Source organism: Aquarana catesbeiana, linkage group LG06 (assembly GCF_042186555.1).
Source record: "Aquarana catesbeiana isolate 2022-GZ linkage group LG06, ASM4218655v1, whole genome shotgun sequence".
NCBI classification, from domain to species: Eukaryota; Metazoa; Chordata; class Amphibia; order Anura; family Ranidae; genus Aquarana; species Aquarana catesbeiana.
Window position 1 is genome coordinate 236,329,355 of NC_133329.1, and position 21,581 is coordinate 236,350,935.

The 21,581-nt window shown below is 44.4% G+C and overlaps 1 protein-coding gene across 3 annotated transcripts in view; it reads left to right on the plus strand.

Annotated features, from left to right (window-relative positions):
• Positions 1-5,402: 5,402 nt before the first annotated feature.
• The window catches only part of MYO1B (myosin IB), a 429,075-nt gene continuing 412,896 nt past the window's right edge, over positions 5,403-21,581 (plus strand). For all 3 annotated transcript variants that reach the window (XM_073633091.1, XM_073633093.1, XM_073633094.1), the window contains exon 1: positions 5,403-5,602. The gene's annotated coding sequence lies outside the window, so the exon portion shown is untranslated. The remainder of the gene's footprint in view (positions 5,603-21,581) is intronic.

Consider the following 21,581-nt stretch of genomic DNA (forward strand, 5'->3'; position numbering starts at 1 on the left):
TGCGTCCAAGGGGGTCCAGGAACAGGCAAAGGTAAATGACCATGCAAACTGGAGTGAATGATTGGCTCAAGTTCACAGGTGGGCTCCTCATCCAGAGTGCCACATGACCTAGAGAGTGCCTCAGCCCGACTATTGCAGGAGACATTCCAGAAATCGCTATATGCAGCGGGAAGAGCAGAAGATACTGGGATGGTGGCAACAGGAAGTTTCTCTTTTGGGGTAACCTTGAGTTGGCAGGAAGAGGAACAGGAGGAACCCCAAGCCAGGATCCGTCCAGCAGTCCAGTCAATGTGTAGAGAATGGAACCGTAACCAAGGAAGACCTAATATGATAGGAGATGAAGCTTTAGGCAAGACAAGGAAGGATATCCACTCCTGGTGGAGTGTCCCTACCGACATCTTAACAGGAAGGGTCTGGAAGCGGATAGGACCCCCTTGGGTGAACAGTGCCATCAATCTCCAAGACCACCAATGGCTTGAAAGGGGCAAAAGGGTAAGTCTCATGGAAGATGCAGTTTCCCAATCCATGAAATTGCCAGCGGTTCCGGAATCCAGATGTGCCGAGACCGAACGAGAGGAAGCGCCGACATGAAGGAACACAGAAAGAAGAAGACGAGAAGGTGAAGGTGATACTTCAGGGTCTAATACTCCACCTTCCAGATGTATTAGCCCCGATCGTTTTTCCAGACGAAGAGAACAAGTGTCACGAAAATGACCTTTGGCCCCACAATAGAGGCACAGGCCCAGAGTTCTGCCCCTAGCGCGTTCTTCAGGAGACAACTTGGTCCAGCCCAGCTGCATAGATTCCTCAGCGGGCAGGGGGTGCTCCTCGGATCGAAAAGAAAGGACTGGGAGCTCAAGCTGCCTATGGAACGGGGAGTGCTGGCGTCTTTTTTCCAGGGCCTTCTCTTGAAAGCGAATATCGATCTGGTTACACAAGGTGATGACACCGTCCAGATCAGCAGGAAGGGATCTTCCTGCTAATTCATCCTTCACTCAATCAGAGAGGCCATGTAAAAAAGGTTGCAACTAGGGCCTCATTATTCCAGCTCAATTCAGCTGTGAGGATACGGAACTGAAGAGCATACTGTCCCACAGAAGCGGACTCTTGATGGAGATGTAAAAGAGCGCTAGCCACTGAGGAGACACAACCCGGTTCCTCGAAGATATTCCGAAAAAGTTTCAAGAAATCAGACAGGCTAGAAACCACTGGATCATTTAGATCCCACAGAGGCGCAGCCCAAGCTAGCGCCTCGCCGGACAGGAGGGATATAATATAGGCTACTTTCGCCCGATCGGACAGGAAGTTTTGGGGCTGAAGTTCAAAATGAATCGTGCACTGGCTAAGGAACCCCCTGCAAGCCTTGGAGTCCCCAGAGAAACGGGCCGGAGCTGGCAGTTGTAATGAATGTGTGGCTGCGACTGGTGCAATAGGTGCAGCAGCAGATAGTGGTTGAGGTTGTTGAACCGGGGGTCCTAATGGGGCTTGAACCTGTTCAAAACGGGATGCCAAATCCTGAAGGAATGGCATCACTTGGGTCTGATGCGATTCCTGGGTCTCAAGTCTGCGAACTAAGCCCTGCAATGGATCATCTGCGGGTAGCGGCACATCAGCCGGGTCCATGGTTGATCAAACTGTCAGGCCACCTACGACCAGGTGACAGATGCACTCTGTAGGAGTCAGAAGTGCACCGCTAAGGTAGTGGACCCTAGGACTGACTGCTGCGGATTGAACCCTGGAAGGTTCAGGAAGCAGGTCTACAGGATAACTAACATGGATCCCAGTGGGAGCTAGAGCATAGATTCCCCAGGGTGCGGAGCCTAAGAGCCAGTGGGTGTTCACCAGAGCCTCTAGTGGTGAGGATGGACTGCGCTGCAGTCTGGCTCCAGGTTGCGGCCCCCGCGGTCCCACAGCTCACGCTGCTCACCATAGACTACAGGAGAAGAGGAAGGAGGCAGCAGGCTGGAATGACAGGGAAGTGACTAGCAGACAAGGATAAACATAACACGCCAAAGGTCAGGGTAACAAGCAGACAGGGAGAGTCGAGAACAGGCCAAAGTCAGTAACAGGAATCAGACGTAGGAAACACAGCAAGTACACACGGAGGCTAACACACAATGGTTGATCAGCACTGCACAGGTTATTATAGGGTTCCCTGATAGGGCCTGGGGTGGGGCCATGCTTAGAGGAGAGGTTATAAAACCAGTCAGGTGAGAGGCAGCTGATCTTTAGAGATGAACACATGGAGACAGGTAAGCTGACAGAGAAACTCTATTGCATAACCATGACACAGACTCCGAGACTTCAATAGGAAGACAGCTGTACAGGGAAAGACCCCAGCAAGGCGCCACTTCTGCACGTGCAGGATTACTGTCTCTTATGGTAACAGTTCCTAACTCAACGTATCAGTTTTTTTCGCTTCACTACAACTGCTTCTTGTAGTTCTTCAATACTGAGCTCCTGGTTGTTCTGTCTCTGGGACAGCTAGCTAAACCTTCTTATCCCAATAACTGTAGATACCATATTTCTTTGGTCTCAGTTTTATTAGAACAAGCCAGGTGAAACTACAAAATAACAGAAATAGACCTCAATAAGTATAATATTGCATACAATACAGCATACATTGCATAAACAATGATATACAGTACAAGATGAGATAATAAAAACTTACTTTTTAAGTTCTCTAAGGGGTGATGACGATAGATTGAGAAAGACACGGCTTGCTTCCTGCACTGTGTTGAAAAGAATGGTGGCTGGTTCACTTCCTGTTAAGATTCTACCCAGAATTCCCTGCTTGCTGACAACTTCCTTAATTACACATACAATAAAACAAATAAATAGAACTACAGCAATACCAAAAAGGAACGCTACATGGAGCCTGTACACCACATATGATTGTCTTAAGTAAATTACACATTTTGCATGTAAATTTAACAACACAGGTACAAATAAGGTACAAATAATCAGCAAGAAATCTGGTGGACAGAACACTGGTCTCTCACTGGATCCACTGATTCACTGACTAAGAATCGCTTGAGCCCCTCCAAGGTTTGCGGTGGTGGTATCCCCTCAAGCGTCACCCCCGCTTCTCTGCTGGGTCCCTAGCTTGGCACTCCAGATATTCCTCAAGCTTCACCCCTGCTAACCGTCTCGGTCCCTGGCTTGACACACAAGGCTGCTCTGCAAGTGTTTCCTCCGCTGGTTGGGTCCCTGACTTGATCACCGCTTGAAGTTTCCCGATTCTCCACCGTGCCCTTCGGTGAGAATATGATTACGGTACTTGCTTCAGTTACTCACTGTGGTCCGTGGTAAAGGCGATTGGTCCCTTAGTGGTGACAGCTTCCCTTCTACCTCCGACCACTGACAGGTTCTCTGGCCAGCAGAACCATCACTTTTGGTTGGACTGCAAGCCGCAGTCCCAATTCTGTGCTGTCCTCTTACTTCTGGCTATGCCCTCACACAGCCTGGCAGCCAGATGCCCCCGGGATAGGCCCAATGTCCGGTCTAGAAGCCCAGGGCAGACAACACATGTCCACCCAGACAGCAGTCCGGGTGGAACAGAACACACATCACCTGACCTCATCCGAATATATAGGCTCTCCCAGCAGGCCAAGGGATTAAAGAAAACCCCTGCCCATTGGCTGGGACACCCACATACCCATAACCTGACCTTGGGCTGCCCTTCTCGTATCTAGTACCACCAAGTACCTGGCCACCTAGTGGTAGAAGAGAAAAGTGCAACAAAGCCAAGCTTAGGGAGAAATCAATAGATCCCTATCAATTGACCAAGATAACTATTCTAAATTTGTGAGAAGCTCCCTGACTAAACTCCAGGGTGCTACAGTCATGAAGGGGATAAAATCTTCTGGAGGTCAAGTGGTTAAAGTGGAACTGAACTCACCTTTTTCTTCAATGGTTCCCTGTCCCTCGCTGGCATCTTCTGCTGGGTGCCGGTCTTCAACCGCCTTCATTAGCTAGTGCGGGAAGATGTCACTCCAACACATGCACAGGCATCAGTCATCCCGGCACACAGTGACCATGCCGGGGATGTAAGCTGAGCTGCATATGTGCAGCTAGCTCAGTGTACTTGCTGGAGATGCTGCGAGTGGGCAGGTAGGTGTGTTTTATTGTGTGTCTCTCTTTGTGCCTGGGTTCACATGGGTGCGTGTGGAACACAGCATGTAATTTGCACAGGAATCCCACCACATTCCTGTGCACATCACATATGATGTCTGTGCGGTGTGATTTGAGCCATTCATTCTGTATGGCTTAAATCGCATCGGTACCAAAATGGTGCAGGACCCTTTTTTTCCCACACCTGAATCACATTGTGTGCAATTCTAGCAGTCGCACTGTGTTTTGTGATCTGTTTTAGGGTGTCGTTAACCTAACATTGACACCCACAGCAGATCGCATGGACTCTGTGCGATTGCTATGCAGTGAATCTTGTGCATTTCCCACATCACATCAGTGCTAACCAGGGCTAAAGATCCGTACTGCTTGCAGTTTGTGACAGCAGAACTTAAAGCGGAGTTCCACCCATTTCAAAGTCAGCTACTACAAAAAGTGTAGCTGCTGACTTTTAATAATCAGACACTCACCTGTCCCACAGTCCAGCGATGCGGGCGCACGAAGCCTCACTCCTCTCCTCCTCCTCTCCGAGGCGCCGACATTCTAACTGTGGGCGCCCGGCTGTGGCTTTACAGCCGGGCGCGCTGCATGCTGTGAACGGTCGGGCAATTTTCTGGGACCTGTGACGTGTCCCAGAAGATAGCAGGGAGGGAGGGGGAGAGGTAAACTTCCTTCCGGTGACGCGGAACCCGGGAAGGAAGTGCGAGCTGGGTGCCCATTAAGGATGAGCTTGGGTGTGTTCGCACACTCCACATGCAGAGCCCGCCAGAAAATCGGCATGGCGCTGCACTAATCACAGGCAGTGAGACATTTCCTGATCTCTGCAGCTGCAATTCGGGAAAATGTCTCACTGCCTGTGATTAGTGCAGCGCCGTGCCGTGCCGACTTCCCGGCGGGCTCTGCACGTGGAGTGTGCGAACACACTGGAGCTCATCCTTAGTGCCCATAAAAACTGGGTATCCGCCCCCCCCCCAAAAAAAGGACACGCCACTTAAAGCTGAAGTTTCATTTTTGGGTGGAACTCTGCTTTAAGTTCCCCTTTAAGTAGAGAATGTTTATGGATTATTTTCTGATGATAAGGATATCATTTAGGGTCACTTTAAGGATTGATAAAATGCAACATATGACATTTTTCCCCTGGGTTTAGAATAGAAGCTGCAATGCAATGTCTCCTGTAACTCTCCGTCCTCCAGCGGGCGGCGCTGTCCGCTCTCTATAGGCCATGTGTAGGCGGGACGCTGAGCCTAGGTGGGTAAGGAGGAGGCAGAGATCTCCGGCTGTACCTCTCCCTATCCCGGCCTCTCCCCAGGACAGGCTGAGAGTGGAGGACGGAGGAAGTCTTAGCTCCATTCATCCCTCCATTCCTGGAGTGCGGCCGGCCGGGGGACAAACTTTCATCCGCTATCTGAAGTCTATGTGTGTGGACTGAGAGTGTCCGGAGACGGCAGCCTGCATCGGAGCGCCTACAAAGGTAAGATAAATGGGGAGCACGGAGCCATAGAACTCATACAAGTCCTCCTAGATGTTGGCATTAGTGCTCTCAGTGTCCGGGCTCATTGTGTGCTCCCAGCATGGCTCCATTCTCCCTTCTATTGTACCATCCACGTGCCTCCAATCAGTGTGGACAAAACCAGAGCCATCATTCTTCTCAACAAAGCCATCATCATCATCATCATCAAGGGGCTTGGTCCCTTTTGTTGGGTTATTCATTGTCTTTGTTAGAACTTCATTTTAAAGTGCTACTGAAGGCAGATCCCATATGATGCCATCTGTTACTCCACCTTTGTGACCCCTTCCAGCAGTTCCTAAAGTAGAACTAAAGTCTTCCAAACTTACCTTTCCTTGGAAACTCCCAGGTCTTGTCTTCTGCCCAGCTTCTTCTAGGTGTTGGGCTGTGCCCACCTTCGTTGGCTGGCATGGAATGATGTCCTCAGTGGCATAGTGTGGGTTGCCAGCGACCGAGGGAAGGCAAGTATTGCACCCCCTAACCCATGGACCCATTAGTACTGTACCAGTTCCACCAGAAATATACATATATGACACATAGTAATGCCTTACCTGAGTTCCCATGTGCCCAGCTTTCTCATGCATGTCATACACCCTCCTAAAGCTGGCCATACATGGCACTTTTTTTTTTTTTTTCTCAAAAAAATGAACCAATTTAACCATCAACATTTACAGTGGATGGAGGACTCCTCCCTATGCTGTCATTGTATTCTGACATGGGGACAGTACCGGGACAAGGTATGTGCAAGCTTAGGGGATGCTACTCTCAGCAGTCACCCACTTGTTAAAATGCCTCGTTTCAGAATGAGCTCACTGGCGCCCCCCTATCCATATACCGCCGTGGCCAGGGCAGCCGCCTCTCCTGCCCACCCCTTGTCCCGGCCATGCAGCAGGACACCGAAGCAAAATTTTCCAACAACCCCATTCATGAGAAGTCAATAGTTAGATTTCGATCCAGCTTAAGCAAGCACCCCCCACTGTATACTCCCACTCCTCATTGTGCACCCCCACACCTTTCATCTCCTTATTGTGCCCCTCAGCTCCATATAACCCCATTCCACCTCCTTCCCCCAGGCTCATTGGTAGTTCTAGTGCATGGCATGCCGGTTTGCAATGGTTTTAGGAAGGAGAAGAGAGATCAGAGCCAGGGAATTGAGAGTAATCCGTTTCAACACAGGAGAGGACTTGGTACAAGTGGGTGGGGGAAAAAAGGGTAAGACTGGAGTTCAGCTTAAAAAAAATGTATTCTAATGCGTCCTCTGAAACTACCCTCTAAACATAATGTAGCCCAACAGTAACCAAGCAGTTCCTGACAGGACCAGAATGGGAGTGCGCACAGACCGATTTCCCACCTCTTCTCACACTGAACCCTTATGAATTTTGCACCCAGGGTAACCGCTCCTGTGGCCCTGACCATGGTATGTCACTAGATGCCACTCCTGTACATGTGCAGGAATTCACTCATCCTCACACACACACACGTGGCGGAATGTAAACTCTGTACGTTTTATTGAAGACTTTGAGCAGGCGATTCTTTTTATTGCATGTCTCTTCTGCATACAGTCCTGCCTGGAGACTTTATTTCTACTTTATGTGGGTTTTAATGCACCAGGACACGGAGTGGCTTCTGCATTATGTGACCACTGTGATTGGCTCTCACAGTCGTCACATGATCAGGAGCCCATCGTGATCCTTGAATCCAATCAACTCTAAGTCGATTGTAAGGAAACGTATGGCTGTTTGTTTCAATTGAATCGCACATCGATAAAATAATAAAACTGAAGTGTGTATGGCAATCATTAATCACTGAGTGGCAAATCACTTTAAAAAGTCAATGTTAGCGATCCCATAGAAAATGATGTTAAAAATGGGGGATAATCACCATACGAAAATCACCAGTGTGTCTTCAGCCTTAGAAGTCATTTCCAGCCTTCTTGGGAAGTGATCTGAGGATTTGTGGCAGGTCAGATTGCAGTGATTTCTTTCTCTTCTCACCCCTCTGTAGGGTGATTTCCCATCAGTACAATGCTGTCTGGCCAGGAATGTCTTACATACACATACCATATGATGACTTGGAGATGGGACAACAGTGAAACACTAGTAGTCTGAGGAATGTCCCAGAAAGCCAGTAAAGCGTTAGATCGTTGTGAATCACCAGGGTGATGGGGTGTCTTGTTTACCCTTTATAAGAAGGGATCCACATTTTAACTGACACCAGGCTTGTTCTTGTTTGGCTGTAATGACATCCAGCTTTTGTTTAGAAGCTCTCTTTAAAAAGAGTTTATTCAGAGTACATCTAATGCTTTCCTAAGCTCACCTCACACGTTACAATCCTATTGTGCATTCTCTGTGCGATATTCCCACAAGTAGTACAAGGGCTTGCCAGATTGAATACAGATAGTTTAGGTAGGCACTCCCTTATTACATATTGAAAGAAAAAAAAGTTGGGACTTTGTATCTTATGCCTAATAACAAAGTCCCAACTTTTTTTTTTTTTCCTTTTCAATATAGATTTAGGGATAGAGATGCATGAGTGTATGTGTCTCAAAGTCCCACATTTTCCCTTTAATATAATACTCCTATTACATAGTTTTGGTTGATCTAAAGTTGATTGTATGTTCAGATTGTAGCATGTTTTGGGAACCTTATGGTGGCCATCTGCACATCAGTAAATAGTCCTTTTTGTTTTCCAATCAATCTCTCCTGAAAATCCAGGATTGTGCAATCTTTTAAGTTTACCCACAACTATGTAGTGCAAAGACCTGCCTGCTTGGATATAATTTGATTGGATAGATCCCCATATTACATAGCTTTGATAAATCGAAAATTGATTGTACTGTCAAATTGCTATGTGTAAGGTGACCATAACAGATTCCTCCATCCATGCTAACAGCACAGAGGAACAGATACCCCTGGCAGGCTATGGTATTCTGACAGCTGAAATACCTGCATCTGATTGGATTTGACATTTTTCCATCCGGTACCTTTGACAAAACATCAGTAAACAATCAACTTTTGTTGAAAAGATGGGTGCTGGTGGGATCCTACACTCCTCAGATTTAATCTGAGCCAGAAGAAATTGGCAGAATTCGAACAGTGTATGAGCCAGCTTTAGATTAGTAAAATGAGCTCAGGTTTGGTAGAAACTTGGCCACCCACGTGGTCATATTTGGTCAAAGATTTTACAGGCATCCTCGCCCTTTTCTGTATGTGCAGCTGTGGGGCGAGATTACCCTGGCAGCATTTGGTTGGGTGGAAGTGACAGCTTCCTTCTGGGCTCCATCTGAACCTAGGCTCATCCCTACTCCCTTAATTGGTCAAGCTCATCCCTACTCCCTTGATTGGAGTAGATTGTTTAAGCAGTAAATTCCCATTGGTTAATTCTGGTATTTGAACAAATCGCGACAGATATGGCATGGTCATCCTTGTGACATTGTCGGTTATTACCCTCATTGTGCTCTCAGGGAATGACTGGCAACAAAATAAACTGATCCAATATGCTTTCTATATTTCTCATAAATAATTATACATGGTTCATAGCATTTACAATGATGTCATACATCTCTGTAAATTCTAATGACTTTTTATTATACATAAGTATGTATTTATACCTTTTTTATATTCTAGCTTCTATGATGACTGTTTACTGTCTTTGAAAATGTAGACTTCAGTAGTTCTCTTTTATAGTTCTGGTGTATCTGTGCTCCAGGTGTGTGTGTGTGTGTGTGTGTGTGTTTTAGGGTTTTTTTTTTTTTTTTAGGAATTTAGTTTGACGTGTGTTAAATGTGAGTGAAAGGGTTAACTACCTAGCATTGTGTGTTTCTTATCTGGTGATTTTCATCAGACCAGCTCCCAGGATCAGTCCTGTTTATACACCATTTGTCATTTTGTTTCTGCCATGTGTTCTCATGTTATTGCTACATTTTCAGCATAGACTGCACACTTTCTGAACAAAGATCTCCAACATGATCAGTTCTCAGGACTGTTTTCTGGGAGTATTGGCAGTGCTTGTCTCTTTTTTATCCTACACCTTGGGCTGTAAACCAGATCTGCTGCCCTTGGGGCATTTTTTCTTTTGAAGGGAACCTAAACCATAAAGGTTTCTAAAGTGATATTTAAACCCTTTCAGCTGCTGATTGGGTCATTTAAGTATACAGCTTCTTTGTCTTGTAATCCATGCCTATGTTCCTGTTTAAAGTGTTAGCTCACGTTTCTAGAAAAAAATAAAGTGAACTAAAGCAGGCCATACTGTATAGATGGATTGAAATTCGGCCAGTTCAGCAGGGACCGGCTGAATTTCGATCTATCGTTGGCTGTTCCCATTCAATAGGAGCTGATCTAGTGAGTGACACCTCTTGAATGGGACTGTTGGTAAATTTTTGTTTGATCAGCCAATCGGCTGCAGTGTATTCTGACAGTGGAGGAGAGTCCTGCTGTCAGAATACAATAGCCCGCTGGCTGACCGAGGGGGGAAAAAAGTAATCTTTGGCCAGCTTGACACCCTACAACCTCCCCACCTCCTGGTCCACTCTGTACTTACCTTCCATGGGTGATGTGTTGTCAGTGCCCACACAGCCGGTGTAGCGGTCTGGTGCCTATTCTCCTTCATCGTTCGTTTTGTAGGGCTTCCGGGACAGATGAGAGCGCTTCTGTGTGGTTAGTGCCGGTGCACTGCCGAAGCACTGTGAGCCATCCCAAAAGCCCTGCAGAATGGCAAATGTAAATGGGGCTGTAGTCTAAACAGTAGAAGCTTGCTGATAATAGAACAGAGTGGTGACTTTATTGGTGTGGTGATGTGTCTACATAAGGCCAGCCATACTCGGTTTGAATCTTGGCTGGTTCAGCAGGAACCGGCCGAGTTTCGAACCGGTAATGGGCAGGCTGAATGTACCAAGTTCAGCTATAACTGAAACTTGAAAGTTTTTATTTTGTTTTAGTGAATATTTTGGCCATCAAAAGGATATTCATTGGATCACTAATACAAAGGCTTCTTTTAGGCTTCATGAACACGGGACGTTGGTCAACGTCTCCTGCACAATTTAACTTGACAGCTAGAAACCGGCGTCTAAAAACGGCCGTTTAGCCACGTTTGCGTCTAGAAGCGTTTGAAAAAATTGTATTTTATTATTTTTTTAATTAAAAAAATAGCCAAGACTAAAAAACGCCTGTAAACGAAATGTGGCTAAAAGGGAGTTACCGCGTTTGTCATTTGAAATGTCTCTAAACAACGCTTCTGAATGCATTTTTTTTTTTTTTGGGGAGGTTCCGAAAAAAGCCTCTAAACGCAACTGACCATAAACAAACCTGTGTACTATAACGAACCTATGTACTGATAAGATAGCATCAAGGAGAGTTCAGGAGGAGTTGAAAAAAATGCCCAACTGCTCCTAAACGTCTGTTTACCAGCAGCAGTGTACGTGACGCCTTAGTCAGTTTAGTTGTAGCTGCTTCATGTAGATTGTTCTGATTTATTGGATTTGTTACAATGTGTATATTTACTGAGGCATGCTGACATTGAGGAAATGACACATCCAAACCAAGGCTGGGAACTGTAAAATTATCGGACAGCTTGAAACGTGTAAAAGCTTTTTACATTTTTAACTTGCTAAAGGAGAACTAAAGGCACTTTTATTTTTTTCATGTTGGATAGAACACGGGAGGGTTTTTTTCCTTTTTTTTTTGCCATCTGTGACCCATTGGAGAAATTTCTCTTCAGATCCTGTCCCATAACCAAAACATAAACTGACCAGAAATCCCCCCAAAGTGAGGGAATCCCTGGTTTTCACCAGGTGTCCCAATTTCCCCTCTATTCCTGTTATGATGTCAACACAAAATGTGGGGTTTACTTTAACTTTCATTCTGTGATAATGGTAACGCTTACCTGTCCAGGTTGCCCGTGATATCCTCACCCAAAGCCGACCCGTCCCTCAGTTCCAGGTGGAGGCGCTGGCATATTAAGTAAGGGAATCAGGAAGTGAAGCCTTGCGGCTTCACAGCCTGGTTCCCTACTGCGCATGCGTGAGTCGCACTGCGCGTTCTCAGTGGTCCCTGCTGTCTTCTGGGAACTGTGTGTCTCCCAGAAGACAGCAGGGGGATGGAGGAAGGGCCGGACATGGTGAAGATCACCGCGGATGCTGCGGCGATCTTTTGCCAGAAGTGGGAGCAAATACCTGTATTAGACAGGTATCTGTTCCCCCCTCCCCCCTGAAAGGTACCAAATGTTAATCCGGAAAGTGGAAGTTCCATTTTTGGGTGGAACTCCACTTTTATGGGAGCACAGACAGCAGTAAAGACCTGACGGGTGTTCTAATCTCTCTCCACTCCATCCAAAGCTAAAAAAAAAAAAAAAAAAAAAAAAGTTTTTTGCCTTTATACTTCAAGCAGAATTCCATGATTTTTTTCCCCTCCTGTGCAGTGGGGCTGTGCCCACAATGCATTGGTTAACTGCTCATTTTGTCTAGGGGCGTACTGCAGGCTATACTCGCCCAATCCTACAGAAAACGTCACTCCCCCCCATCCAGGGGTGGATTGTTCCTGACGTCCTCATGTCCAGAGCCGTTCTATGGGCGTGATGACATCAGAAACAGTCCATTCACAAGACCGGGATGTGGGGGGACTGATTTTGTGCTCAGAGGATCGGCAGATTTAGTACATAGTTACATAGTATATGTCCCCTAAACACAAATGAGCAGTTAAAGGATAAGTTCACCTTTCATAAAACATGATACAAATAATAAACTGACATTTTTACCTGCAAAAAAAAAGTGAATTTTATTTTTTTTTTGTCAAATGGTGAAATTATCCTTTAACCCACGCAGTGCGGGCACAGCCCCGTTGTGAGGGAAAATTAAAAGTTTGCCCGGAGTTCTTTAACCACTTCAGCCCCGGAGGATTTGGCTGCTCAATGACTGGGCCATTTTTGCGATTTGGCACTGTATCGCTTTAACTGACAATTGCATGGTAGTGCGAAGTTGTACCCAAACAAAATTTTTTCCCACAAATAGAGCTTTCTTTTGGTGGTATTTGATCATCTCTGTGATTTTCATTTTTTGCGCTATAAACAAAAAAAGAGTGACAATTTTGAAAAAAAGCAATATTTTTTACTTTTTGCTGTAATAAATATCCCCCCAAAAATATATAAAAAAAAAACTTTTATTCCTCAGTTTAGGCCGATATGTATTCTTCTACATATTTTTGTTAAAAAAAAAAAAAAAATCACAATAAGCGTATATTGGTTTGCGCAAAATTTCTAGTGTCTACAAAATAGGGGATAAATGTATGGGATTTATATTATTATTAAAATATATATATATATATATATATATATATATATATATATATATATATATATATATATATATATATATATATATAATTTTTTTTTTTTTTTATTATTAGTAATGGCGGCGATTTTTTTTTTTTTTTTTTTTTTATTTCATCATGACTGCGACATGGCGGACACATCAGAGATTTTTTACACTATTTTGGGACCATTGTCATTTATACAGCAATCAGTGCTATAAAAATGCTTTGATTACTGTGTAAATGACACTAGCAGTGAAAGGGTTAACCACTAGGGGGTGGTGAAGGGGTTAAGTGTGTCCCAGGGAGTGATTCTAACTGTGAGGGGGCTGGGCTTGAACACGCAGTACAGTGATCGCTGCTCTCGATGACAAAGAGCAGTAGATCACTGTCACTAGGCAGAACGGGGAATGCTTTGTTTACAAAAGCATCTCCCCGTTCTACCCCTCCATTACACGGTTGCCGGGAGACCGGCGGACACCGAGTCCGCGGCACCCGTGGGCGCGATTGCGGAGCACGCGGCGGCGGGAAATTCAAAGGGATGTACAGGTACGCCCATTTGTCTAGCCATGCCATTCTGCTGACCTGGCGGTCGGCAAGCAGTTAAAGGGTTACTAAACCCTCGTGGTTTTTTTTTTTTTTTTTTAAATAACAAAGTTATACTTACCTCCACTGTGCAGTTCGTTTTGCACAGAGTGGCCCCAATCCTCCTTTTCTGGGGTCCCTCAATGGCACTCCTGGCTCCTCCCCACATCAGCAAACCACCTAGGAGAAGCGCTCTCCTTGGGGGTAACCGTGCGTCCGCGCTCCCGAGTCCAGCTTTTGCGTCCATCGACACAGAACGCTGGACTCTGCCTCATTGGGGGGGCTGCTATCAATCTATCCAATCAAGAGCTAAGACACCAACCAGAGAAGGTGAGCTTGTCTCTGGCGTGGGAATGAACAGGCTCAGGCAAGTAAAACGAGGGGGCTGCTCAGTGACAGAAGTTTTCACCTTAATGCATAGAATGCATTAGGGTGAAAAAACACTAGGGTTTACAACCCCTTTAAAGTAGAACTATAGGCAAAACCTTTTTTTTTTTTTTCACTTTGGATAGAGTAAGGGAGGGACTTGCATCCTGCCAGTTTATTTTTTGCCATCTGTGTCCCATTGGGGAGATTCTCCATTTCCTGTCCCATTGCCAAAACAGGGAGTGAGAAGAAATCTCAGAAGATTCTGTGGTGTCGGCTTAACCTGTCATAAGTGATTCATGTGAATAGCAGAGGAATGTTATTATATATGAGAAAGTGTAAATCACACTAGGTTGCTTTGGATTGAGGCTAGCACACACTATAGAGCATAACTTTCTGATCTCAAAGAACCCCTGCTAATAATTACTGTATCTACAGATCACTGTACATTAGTGTGATGGTCACTAGGAGGAATGTTCCATCTGTGGTCATTGGGAGCATTTCCCTTTACATATAGCTAAAAAGGTCATCAGTTTCAGTTGTTATTTATTGAAGAGGCAGAAATTGTGATTGTTCATGGAAACCATGGTTGAGAGAGGCTGATATAGAGAGAGATGTTCTGTTGATTTTTCATTTCAGAGGTTTACGACCATTTTAACTTTTGTGTACACATAACCCTGTCTTAACCAGACCAGTCTTTAGGCTTGCATCCATATAGTCCTCCAGGTTATTTATGTAGATTGCAAATTCTTACCTGCTCCTCTTTTGTAGATACTGTGCATTGCATTTGTTTTCAAAGTCTGAATGGGCATTCTGGCAGCCCGTGTGTTAAGCTGTGTGCAAGTTTTCCAGCATTGGCACCACTCAGCCAAACTTTCCTGTAATCCACAACTACAATGGTACATTCCTCCACATCCAGCAGACATATCATGTACTAAAGTCTTATTTACATTGTTGTCCATTATCTAATATTGGATTTCTGTCAAGGAACTGAAAACATTGTAGTCACAATTTGCAACGAGGAAGGACAGTATTTTTTTTTTATTTATTATGTTCTACAGCAGGGGTAGGCAACCTTAGAGGTGGAGATCTACCTGAACAACATGGGAGAAGTCAAAGATCACCAGGCACAATGTCACCTCCTCACACTTGATTTAAATCTCGAATTGCCGTACTATTGTGTCGTAATCGCTTGCATTGCATGCCAATCATGGGTTTAAATTGGGTGGTGAGGAGGCAACACATCGTCTCCTCACCACCTGTCAAACACGCTTGGATTGCTTTTTAGGGGAGCAACAGTGCCTTCTGCACTTGTCAATGTGCCCTTAGTTGCCTTTGGCAGCAGCATCGGCGCCCTTAGTGCTCTTTCACACGTAAATTTGGGCAGTTGAATTGTTGTTTTACCGCACCCAATCCCTGCCCCTCTTTAGCTGCTGAGGCAGCAGCCAAAAGTGTACACATGCAGCAGCAGGCATTAAGTGCCCTTGTTGCTTTTGGTGGGTGGTACAGCCTGCCAATCGTGACCCATTCAAGTAAATGGGGTCACTTTTGCAAGTGCCCCGGAACTCTTTCAGATTTTTATAGCAGGCTGTGTCCTCCTTCTGTTTTTTCTGATGACCATTGTCACCAGGCTTAAAGTAATGGAGAATTCTGATTTGTCGATGGAACAGGAATGAAGTGTATATCTTCCAATGGGGATGCGTGTTCTGTTGATAACTCTCTATTCCTTAAGCCTCGCACACACTACAAAAAACTGACCACTCAGGTTGGAGCTGTTGTACTAACATTTTAATGTTAGTAGAGCAATCTCCCTTGCTGTGCTATTGTGTTCTGACAGGGGGACAACCTGCTCGCCAGAACACTCTGGTCAGCACTCTGAGCCATTGTTGATCAGGAACTGGTCTGCAGACCTTTTGCTGTCATGATCCTTCGACAGAAGCCTGCCGTACACACCAGCCGAATGTCAGCCAGTTTCTATTGAGCTGCCTGACATTCAGCCCGTGTGTACAGGACTTTAAGAGAGGTTTCCTCAACCTACTGCTGTACAGTGTAGTAAAGAAGATTCTCCCAAAGAGGGACAGATAGCAAAAGACAGTAATCTGATGTGGGTTTTAACTCTTTAATTCCTCCCCATTAAAAAGCAAGTTTTGACTTTAGATTTATTTCAAACATACCCTGTTGTGAGAAAATTTATTTCAACAAAAAACTTCCTATAAGATTATACAGTATAAGCATTTCACATTTTGTACGTTATTTATCTGTAAAAGCTCTGAGACTGCTGCTGTCAAATTAAATTAATATAATCTATTAAATAATAAAGAACAAAAACAATAAAATAATTGCTATTTCTATGCTTTTAGGTTGAAATTTTGGCACTGTTTGCCATTCACATGGTTTGTTTAGAATTTAGTTTACAGGGAATGAATTGGTCACGACATGTGCTTTTGGTTCATTCTGGTGGTGGTTTGTGTGAGTGCAAAAATAGGTGTAGCCATATTCTTGTTATTGCTTTGTAACCAAAGCAATAATTGAAACTATATGTATACTGTAAGCAGGTGTTGAATTAGAATTTCCGTTTATTACAAGTTGTGTCTGATCAAAGGTCACATAATGTGCCTTGTGTGGTAGGTTTTGTTAGCTTTATGTCTGCAACAGATTTTATTATATTGGATTTCATGGAATATAATTGGTGCAAAGTGATATACCCCAGACCTGTACCTGCAGTGATGAACTAAACAAGACTGTGTATGTTCGTTGTTTGGCTATACTCCGTCTAAACTACATATTGATCACGGAGCCCAAAATATAGAGAGTATTGATGGCTGGAATAGAAAAAAAAAGACCGTATGAGGAGTGGAGAGGGGGGGGGGGAGGAGAAGCCGCATTTGTGCCACCATAATAGCAAGATTGGGGGGGGGGGGGGTCAGGTTGTGGCTGTAATTCAGCCAAGGTGACCATATTTTTAGAAATGTAGGAGGAGTATCATTTAGTAAGTAAGCTTGTCATGGATCATGCTGCCCATTATCCTCTACTTCACCTCCATTGGGTTCAGGGTGGGCTGTCCCAAGGCTTTAGCTATGCTAGAAAATAAAAGGTTGTTCATTTTCTTTCAATAGTGGTGAGGTCAGAGGTTGGTCTATTGAGTAATGCTTCCCAAAAGGTTGCGAACCAGGTTTTTATTAAGGTTAGTTCTAATCAAGTTGTAAAACTGTATCCATAATACAGATGCGGTGACGTGTGCCCTTCATCTCGGAGAGGCAGTGGGTATAAATTTGACCATGCAATCTGGGGACATGAACCATCACAGTGGTGCCTTGTGAGTGTCCTGTTGGGCTGAAATGTTGTTGGAGCACTTTGCTGATGCTGACCTAATTCTGTCCGATTCTGGGATATCTAGGGATTTCCCAAGATCTTGTTCTCAGCTAAACATGTACAGTGGATATAAAAAGTCTACACACCCCTGTTTAAAATGTCAGGTTTCTGTGATGTAAAAAAATGAGACAAAGATAAAACATTTCAAAACTTTTTCCACCTTTTAATGTGACCTATAAAACTGTACAATTCATTTGAAAAACAAACTGAAATTTAGGGGGGAGTAAAAAAAAAAAACACCTCTAAAATAATGTGGTTGCACACCCTCTTATAACTGGGGATGTAGCTTTGTTCAGAATTAAGCAATCACATTCAAACTAATGTTAACCACTTCAATACAGGGCGTTTATACACCCTTCCTTCCCAGACCAATTTTTAGCTCTCAGCGCTCTTACACTTTGAATGCCAATCACTCAGTGGTGCAACACTGTACCCAAACAAAAATTTTATCATTTTTTTCATACAAAATAGAGCTTTCTTTTGGTGGTAATCACTACTGGGTTTTTTATTTTTTGCAACATAAGTGAAAGTAAAAATTTAGCAAATAAGTCATTTTTGTTCATAAATTTGGGCCAAAATTTATACTGTTACATCTTTGGTAAAAATAACCCAAATTAGTGGATATTATTTAGTCTCTGTGAAAGTTAGAGAGTCTACAAGCTGTGGTGCAAATCATTGAAAATTGATCACACCTGATGCACTGACGGCCTATCTCATTTCTTAAAGCTCCATGCACTGACGGCCTATCTCATTTCTTAAAGCTCCATGCACTGACGGCCTAGCTCATTTCTTAAAGCTCCATGCACTGACGGCCTAGCTCATTTCTTAAAGCTCCATGCACTGACGGCCTAGCTCATTTCTTAAAGCTCCATGCACTGACGGCCTATCTCATTTCTTAAAGCTCTGAAATGTCAGGGAAGTACAAATGCCCCCCAAATGACCCCTTTTTGAAAAGTAGACAGTCAAAGGTATTTAGTAAGAGTCATGGTGATGCTTCCAATTACACCCCAAAATACATTCTGCTACTCCTCCCGAGTATGGCGATACCACATGTGTGGGACTTTTACACAGCCTGGCCACACAGAGTGGTCCAACATGCAGGGAGCACAGTCAGGGGTTCTAGGAGCATAAATTACACCTTTAATTTCCTAACGACCTATTACATTTGTGAAGGCCCTGGAGCAACAGGACAGTGGAATTACCCACAAAATGACCCCATTTTGGAAAGCAAACACCCCAACATCTATTCTATGAGGCATAATGAGTCTTTTGAACGGTTCATTTTTTTTCCACAAGTCTTCGGAAAACGTGGAAAGAAAATTAAAACATGTTCTTTTTTACACAAAGTGGTCAGTTTATAAGATATTTCTAATTCAAAGCATGTATATAGCAAAAATGACACCCCAAAACACATTCTGCTACTCCTCCTGAGTATGGCGATACCACATGTGTGAGACTTTTACACAGCCTGGCCACATACAGAGGTCAGACATGCAGGGAGCACCGTCAGGCGTTCTAGGAGCATAAATTACACTTCTAATTTCCTAACGACCTATGACACTTTTGAAGGCCCAGGAGCACCAGGACAATGGAATTACCCACAAAATTACCCCATTTTGGAAAGGGAACACCTCAACGTATATTGTATAAAGTATGGGCTGCAGACAGGTACTTGGGTACTCTGATGGCCAGGTGACAGGTACTCGGGTACTCTGATGGCCAGGTGACAGGTACTTGGGTACTCTGATGGCCAGGTGACAGGTACTTTGATGGCTGGTGACAGATCCTTTTTATTAGGGGGCAATCAGTGTGGTTGGTGTACACTAAGCGGTAACGAGATGTTACTGCAATCTCCTTCTCACACACGATCGGTGTGTGAGGATGAGAACCCGGTAACATCTTGTTACCGCGGTTTGTTGACATTCTGTGACCGGCTGTGATTGGACACAGCCGGTCACGTGGTAAAGAGCCAATTTCATTGGCTCTTTACTGTGATCCGGGTTGAGTTGTGTCAGGGTGACAAGCTTCGTCCCCCGATCGCTGATCTGCGCGCGCCAGGGGGGCGTGCGCGAGCACCGTGCATGTAGACAGTACATGTGACCGGCTGTGATTGGACACAGCCGGTCACGTGGTAAAGAGCCATTTTTTATTGACTCTTTACACGGATCTGGGATGGGCTGTGTCCGAGGGACACACCTCGTCCATGATAACCTCGCTGTGGGCCCCCTGGGGCCCGCAGGAGCGGCGAGAAGCCGAGGACGTCATATGACGCCCGCCCAGGATGTAAGATCCCATCTGCGGACGTCATATGACTATAGCCCGGTATTGAAGTGCTTAAATACTGTAGGAGTCGGTACACACATGCCATCATTTTAAAGTGCCTCTGGTTAACCCCAAATAAAGTTCAGCTGTTCTAGTAGGTCTTTCCTGACATTTTCTTAGTCGCATCCTACAGCAAAGGCCATGGTTTCGCAGAGAGCTTCCAACGCTTCAGAGGGATCTAATTGTTAAAAGGTATTAGTCAGGAGAAGGGTACAAAAGAATTTCCAAGGCATTATATATACAGGGGGTCCCCTAGTTACAAACATCTGACTTACAAACGACTCCTTCTTACAAACGGAGGGAGACAACAGGAAGTGAGAGGAAATCTACCCCTAGGAAGGGAAATTCACTCCTGTAAGAGCTATTATGGGGAAAAGGTACCTCCACTGATGCTTTATCACCAAGGCTTGTTTCCACAACAACCCAAAATTTTCAAAATCCAATTGTCATTGGGACAGAAAGTGAGGTGAAATCTTCTGAACAGGGGCACACACAGCAAAACAAATGTTACAGGAGTGTTAACCCTTCCCTGTGCTATCCAAAAAGCTTAAAAATAGTTTTTTTTTGGCTGGAGCTACACTTAAAAAATGTACCTGTTCCGACTTACAAACAGATTCAACTTAAGAACAAACCTATAGTCCCTAACTTGTTTGTAACCCGGGGACCCCCTGTACCATGGAATACAGTGAAGACAGTCCTCATCAAGTGGAGAAAATATGGCACAACAGTGACATTACCAAGAACTGGAGGTCCTTCCAAAAATTGATGAAAAGAGCAGAAGAAAACTGGTCTGGGGGCTGCCAAGAAGCCTACAGCAACATTAAATGAGTTGCAGGAATATCTGGCAAGTACTGGCTGTGTGGTACATGCTACAACAATCTCCCATATTCTTCATATGTCTGGGCTATGGGGTAGAGTGGCAAGATGGAAGCCTTTTCTTACCAAGAAAAACATCCAAGCCCGGCTAAATTTTGCAAAAACACATCTGAAGTCTCCCAAAAGCATGTGGGAAAATGTCTGATGAAACCAAGGTTGAACTTTTTGGCCATAATTCCAAAAGATATGTTCGGTGCACAAACAAAACTGCACATCACCAAAAGAACACCATACCCACCGTGAAGCATGGTGGTGGCAGCATAATGCTTTGGGGCCGTTTTTCTTCAGCTGGAACAGGGGCCTTATTTAAGGTAGAGGGAATTGTGAACGCTTCCAAATATCAGTCAATATTGGCACAAAGCTTCCAGGCTTCTGCTAAAAAGCTGAACATGAACAGGAACTGCAACTTTCAACATGACAATGACCCAAAGCATATATCCAAATCAACAAAGGAATGGCTTCACTAGAAGAAGATTAAAGTTTTGGAATGGCCCAGCCAGAGCCCAGATCTGAATCCCATTGAAAATCTGTGGGGTGATCTGAAGAGGGCTGTGCACAGGAGATGCCCTCGCAATCTGACAGATTTGGAGTGTTTTTGCAAAGAAGAGTGGGCAAATATTGCCAAGTCAAGATGTGCCATGCTGACAGACTCATACCCAAAAAGACTGAGTGCTGTAATAAAATCAAAAGGTGCTTCAACAAAGTATAAGTTTGAGGGTGTGCACACTTATGCAACCATTTTATTTTTTTATTTTTACTTCCCTTCACCTAAAAGATTTAAGTTTCTTGTTCAGCCGAGTTGTACAGTTTATAGGTCACATTAAAGGTGGAAAATGTGAATCTGAATTGATTTATCTGTGTCATTTTTTTACATCACAGAAACCTGATATTTTACCAGGGGTGTGTAAACTTTTTATATCCACTGTATGTGAGTTTTGAGAGGAATGTAAGAGTTGTTCTAAGAAGAGATATTATGCCCGCTAAGTACGTGTTGGGCATACAGTGTTTAATTTGAGAAGTGTGCATATGAAGTGTTTGATTTGATAATATTGGGGGACTTTCCCCCATCATTATCGATAAAAGTTTGTGAATATATTGGATTACTTTTATTGACCACCAGC